We start from the raw sequence: 6,000 nt of genomic DNA, 5'->3' as shown, positions 1-6,000 counted from the left end.
TCTTGGCTGCCTCACATGGAAAATGGAGGTGACCAGCACTGTGTCAGAGAACATGAATTAAATAGTCTTGGGAAGCCTAGCACTGCACTGTCAGTACTCTGCGACAGGGCCTCTCAGCCTCCACATGGCCCTTCCTGAGGGGTGGAGGCCGGATCAGTCGTTACTGTCCAGGACCGTCCTGTGCATTGTAGGATGTTTAGCAGCAACCCTGACTCCTCCCCACCAAGGTCAGTAGCGCAGTCCCCATTGAAACAACCAGTAAGGCCTCCAGACACCCCAAACATCTGCAGGGTATGGCCAGTAAGTGGCAGAGCTGCAGTCACGCCAGCTGGCGCACCTTCCCCAGTTGGCTTATTCCTGGGGCTTGGCCCTAACTGAGCAGGAGTGTCCTGAGTCTGCAGAGGCCCAAGCTTAGACTAAAGCTGGTCCTTCTCAGCATGTTGTGCTGTTTGTACAGAATATCTCACAGTTGGTTACTCTTGGATATGTGATAAGCCAGGCTGTACTCAGTCTCCCCGTCGATGACAACTGGTGACAAGAGACTTATACTGACACAGTGCTGCTCCCAAGCCAGCTCTGGTTCGCCCACCATCCTCCACATGGCCCTGCACTGTTGGCCTTGCGTGCTTGACTCCTCTGGCTCCTTAGGATGTTGAAGCCACTCATGACTTTAAAATGCCTGTTTAAAGAAACTCCATTCCTCTGTTTATCTAAAGTAATGCCACCTGAACCCCCATGTCCATTGCCACCTTGGTTAGAAATGGACGTGGGCAGAGATGTTTGCACGTAAGGTCCTTTCAGAGCCGAGGATTTTCTTTACCTAGAAGTCTGACTCGTTATCTGCCCTGTGCTGCTGAACCCCACCTGCCCACTTCCCTGCTTCCTTTCAGTCTCATTTCTCTGTACCAGGTGAGGCTGCCTACAGCAGTAGGCCCAACCCTAGCTCTAGGCCCTCCCTAGACTTTGGCCTTGCTCCAGGGTTCCTGGGTGGCAGGGGTAGCCTCTTGGAGAGGGCTAGCAGCTGGCTCTCCTCCTCTAGATCGAAGTCCTTGAGCTCGACAGTAACCTGTACCGCATCAGCAAGAGCAAGGTCTTCTTCTGGGCCGGCGTGCTGGCCCACCTTGAGCAGGACCTGAAGACCACGGAAGTCTTAATCGGCTTCCAGGCCTGCTGCAGGGACTACCTGGCCAGGAGGTAAGTCCCGGGATGCCCACCCACAGCTCAGGGACCCCAGCTGTCCTGTGGTGGAGGCACTGAGGAAGCGGGGCATGGGCACCCTCATGCCGGCAGGTGTCCCACAGGGAGGCCCACGTGCTTTCCCTGACCCTTGCTTCCTGGATTTCTGCCTGAGGTTTAAAGTGAGCAGTCAGGAGGGGTGTCTGAGCTCAGATTTTCCATCCAAGAAAACCCCTGCCTCACACTGTTCCTCCCTGTGCAGGCCCTCCTGTAGGGGTGACTCCCAGAGGATCCCAAGCTCCGGGGAGGAGGTATCCTTGAGTCCCGGCAGCTCCTGTGGGGTCAGGGGTGGACTTGTGCAGGTTAGTGGGCAGGGCAGCTGAACGTTTACCCCCTGATCCCTCCGAGTCTGTGCTTAGGGTTGTCTGTTCCAGCCTGAACTCTGAACTCTGTGGACAGGGCGTGAGTGTGTGGTGTTTGGAGAAATGGGCTTTTGCAAGACATGAGCTGCTGACATTCTCCTGCCAAATAGAAGTCCCTGAGTTGCTGGAAGAAATTCCCTGCCTCTCCCTTCCCCGACTCCACTCCCCCCAACCCCTCTTCCTTATCTGCAAAATCAAATTGAATTCCTGGCTTTTATTATGGGTGATTATAAGACCAAACACTAGTGTGTGGTCCTCATAAATAACACTCATCACTCTTATGTCCATCCCCTAAAAGCAGGGAGGAGGTGGCTGTGATGTCCCAGGGACATTTCCTGGGATGAAGCAGCCCTGATGGAAGGTCAAGCAGGCCTCCAGGAGGGGTCACGGTTCCAGGAAAACTGCAGCCCCTTCTGCTTGGGACAAAGCAGAAAAGTCCACTAGCAGTCCAGCTGCAGGACTCCCAGTCTGTGGGATCTTTGCTTCCCAGTTTCTTTATCTGTACAGTGGAGCTGACAGTTCCTAGAGCTGATGTGAGAATTAAATAGGAAATGTGAGGATGGTGCCAGCACAGACCCTGGCACATGCTCAGTCCTCTCCCCACAATGAGTCTCTTCTCAGGAACTAAAAAGGAAAAGGGTTGGCTCTCTCTTGTAGACTTTTCTGAGTTACCAGGTAGAATAGGGAAAAGGAGTCCAAAATGGCGGTGGCTAAAAGACAAGGAAGGGAAAAGCCCGCGAAAATAGAACAAAGGAAGGTCAAAGGAAGGTCCGAGGACCAGAGTGAAGACTTCAGGTAGAACAAACAGCACTCCTGGCTAGACCAATTTGCATAGGGCAGGCCCAGGGGAAGAAAAAACATATAAAAAGAGGAGCCAAAGTGCTTTCTCTCTCTCTTTTTCTCCCGCGTGCGTGCACTCTTTCTCTCTCTCCCTCTCTCAACTCTCTCTCTCTCTCTCCCCCTCCCCTGCACTCTCCTTCACTCTCTTCTCTTCGAGTCTTTGGGTTGGCATGCCCTCACACTTCGAAGATAGAGTCTCCTGCTATCTTCTAAATAAAATAGAGCTGTAACACTGATTTGCCTAAGAGCTATAACACTGTTTGTCCAAGACCCGAGAGCTGTGACACGCCGAGGGCTTTAATGTCCATCGCTCCAAATCTTTGTTGTGACAAGACAAAGAACCAAGGAACATACACTCGTGTGACACCAGGACACTAACCTTCCTGTAAAAGTCCTCCATTTGGAGAGAAATATATCTGTTGTCAGGTGGAAATAAGCCAGGGGAGAAAAGAGCAGTGTGCTCTCAGCCCTTCCTGCAAACTTAGGCATCCACCTAATAGCGGTGACCACCAAGGCCAGCCCTCCTCCTGTGGCTCGCTCGGATAAAAGGCACTTGTACCATCCCTTTCATCAAGGCCAAGTCGAGAAGGATCTGATCACAAGTGTTGAGGGTAGAGGCATGGATAGAGTGGCTTAAGGGTGGCCTTAGGCCCCTCTCCCAGGTACTGTGGGAGTAGAGCAGGGGACGGTGGACTCTGAACCCACATGGACATGGCTCCCAGCAAGAATATGACCAGTATATGGTGAGCAGCTGCTATGTTCCAGGACTATGCCACGTACTGGTGGTATCAAGATGAATAAAGCAGGCAGGCTGATGAGAGTGAGTGGATAGACAGGGTCGAGGGGACTGGAAGAAGCCCATGGGAAGGCGGAGGGATTGGAAAAGGGGCTCACAGTGTATTGGTGGCAGATCTTCCTTCGGAGAGCCCAGGGCAAGGTGTGCTGAGTCAATAAGAACCTGGCATGTCAGGTGTGGCTTGTTTAGTTAAGGGAGTCAACAGTCTGGGTTTAGCCCAAGGTGGGACCTGGTAGGCAGAGTGTTTATTTAATCTGAGCAATCCAGATGTGAGGGCGTTCACTTTCTCTTTTGCTTTTCCAAGTGTATCTGGACCGACACAATGTGTGTGGCTTATTGCAGAGATGCACAGCTGGTGGCTGGATCTGCAGAGCTCAGAACAACTGGATCTTGTTCACACTCAGCCAGAGAAGATTCCTGGGTAAGCAGACTGGTAGGACCCCCACCCCTCTCCCCATCCTCAGGATGAATGTCTGAGAAAAGATGGTTGTGACTGGTTGACAGAAGAAGGAAATGGAAGCTCAGAGAGGTGAAGTCATGGCCAAGGCAGCAGGTTAAGTAGGAGCAGAGCCTGGTTGTGGAAGCAGGTGTGTCTGATGGCTTTCTCCCGCGACCTGGTCCCCTGAACAGTGAAGAGGGAGGGCGACACCTGCTCAGATTGGCTCAGCTCAGGACATGGACTCCTGAGACGTGAGCGGTGACCCCAGAAGGAAGGCGGTGTTGGGGGTGCTCAGTCCTTTGGGAAATTTAGAGAAAGCTGAGTGGGTAGAGGAGGGTAGTGGGGGTCAGACTCTCTCCTCCTGTGGCCTGGCCACCTTGAGGCTTCCCCCAGGGTGCTGTGCTGAGGCTGACAGGGACAAAGGATGGCCCTAATAGAGAGAGAGGGCTTACTGTACTGTGTCCACATGATGATGCTGGGTTTGCAACATTAAGATAAAAAAGCCTAACTGTAGACATGTCAGTATAACAAGAGGGGCATGACCTTAGATCTATGTGTTTAGACAAGCAGAGACAAACCTAGAAACTTTGGGGTAATTAAAAGCATATTCCTGGGACTTTCCTGGTGGCTTAGACAGCAAAGCGTCTGTCTACAATGTGGGAGACCCGGATTCGATCCCTGGGTCAGGAAGATCCCCTGGAGAAGGAAATGGCAACCCACTCCAGTACTCTTGCCTGGAGAATCCCATGGACAGAGGAACTTGTTAGGCTACAGTCCATGGGGTGGCAAAGAGTTGGACACGACTGAGCGACTTCACTTTCAAGCCACCACCAACCGGAAGAGTTCGGGAAAGGTCAAAAGGAAACACCGCGTGTCGGTCCACTTCCCAGAATCCCTCTCGCTAGCATCCATCTTGCCTGAGTGATGTGTGCGCCACCAGGAAAGATTCTGAATTAGAGTGATTGGCCAAAGACCACCCAGAAACTAACCCCATCACCATAAAACTGCACGCCACGAGGCAGAGCTGTTCTCCTGGGTTCCCTTACCCTACTGCTCTCCACCCGGCTGCCCTTTCCCAATAAAATCTCTTGCTTTGTCAGGACATGTGTCTCCTCGGACAATTCATTTCCGAGTGTTAGACAAGAGCCCAGTTTTGGGTCCTGGAAGGGGTCCCCCTTCCTGCAACACTTCCATTGAATTGGTTGTGGGTTCAGTCCCTGGTTGGGAAACTAAGATCCCACATACTGGGTTTCAAGGTTAAAAAATTAAGTAAAAGATAAACATAGAATGTATATTTTGATCAGTTTAAATAAAATAAAATCCCATTCCCCACTTACATACCCATGTCAGAAGGCCTGCTCTTGGCCTCCACTCTGCCCTCTTGCCCTCTGAGAGCTGTATGACCCTGGACAAGTCACCTCCCTGGGAACTGTTTGTTAGATCTCGTGCATGCGTGACTGCTTAGGAGTTTAGTCGTGACAGATTCATGTGACCCCATGGATTTTAGCCTGCCTCGCTCCTCTGTCCATGGATTTTTTCAGGAAAGAATACTGGATTGGGTTGCCATTTTCCTCCTCCAGGGGATCTTCCCAACCCAGGGATCCAATCCACATCTCTTGCAATGCAGGCCGATTCTTTACTGTCTAAGCAATCTGGGAAGCCCTTTCAGATCTCTTACGCATTTCTTAAAAGCTGGCTTCAGTCTTCACATGTGGGCTTGTAGTTTCTCTCTGTGTTGGAAATATTCACCTTTGTCTACTCAATATATTGCAAACCTTGTCTCCAGGTCGCTTATCTTATATTCTGATCTAGTTTATGGTATCCATTGACATTTTTTATTTTTGAGGTCAAATGGTTTCTGGGATTTGTGTGTTGGTGAGAAAGTTTTCCTTAACAATATTTTTCCAGTTTGTTTCCTTTCTTCCAGTATGTTTTTTCTTTTTTCTTTTGGGTTTACATTTAGATCCCTTCAGGTTTCATTGATTGATTAGAAGCTTTTTGTTTCTTCATCTTCTTCATCTTCTATTTCTTCCCTCTTTTATCTTCCTCTTCCTTCATTTTTTTCCCTCCTACTCACCTGCTGTCCTGAACTCCCTCTCTCCCTGCCTATGTCCTTCTTCTTCTCCTTAAAGAGAACATGTTTAACAGGTACCTACTACAGTCAAAAAGGAACACACTGTTCTATGGCTTCAAAGGAGCCTCCAGTGCAGTAAAGCATCTTTCAGATTTTAGCTGAAACCCATATCTTTCTTCTTATAGAAAACTATCGTGACTGGAGTAAGGAGACATGAGGAAATGCAGGTGTTTCCTGCTACCTAAAAGTAGTG

Source organism: Bubalus bubalis, chromosome 4 (assembly GCF_019923935.1).
Source record: "Bubalus bubalis isolate 160015118507 breed Murrah chromosome 4, NDDB_SH_1, whole genome shotgun sequence".
Taxonomy (NCBI): Eukaryota; Metazoa; Chordata; class Mammalia; order Artiodactyla; family Bovidae; genus Bubalus; species Bubalus bubalis.
Note: the sequence above shows the minus strand (reverse complement) of the source record.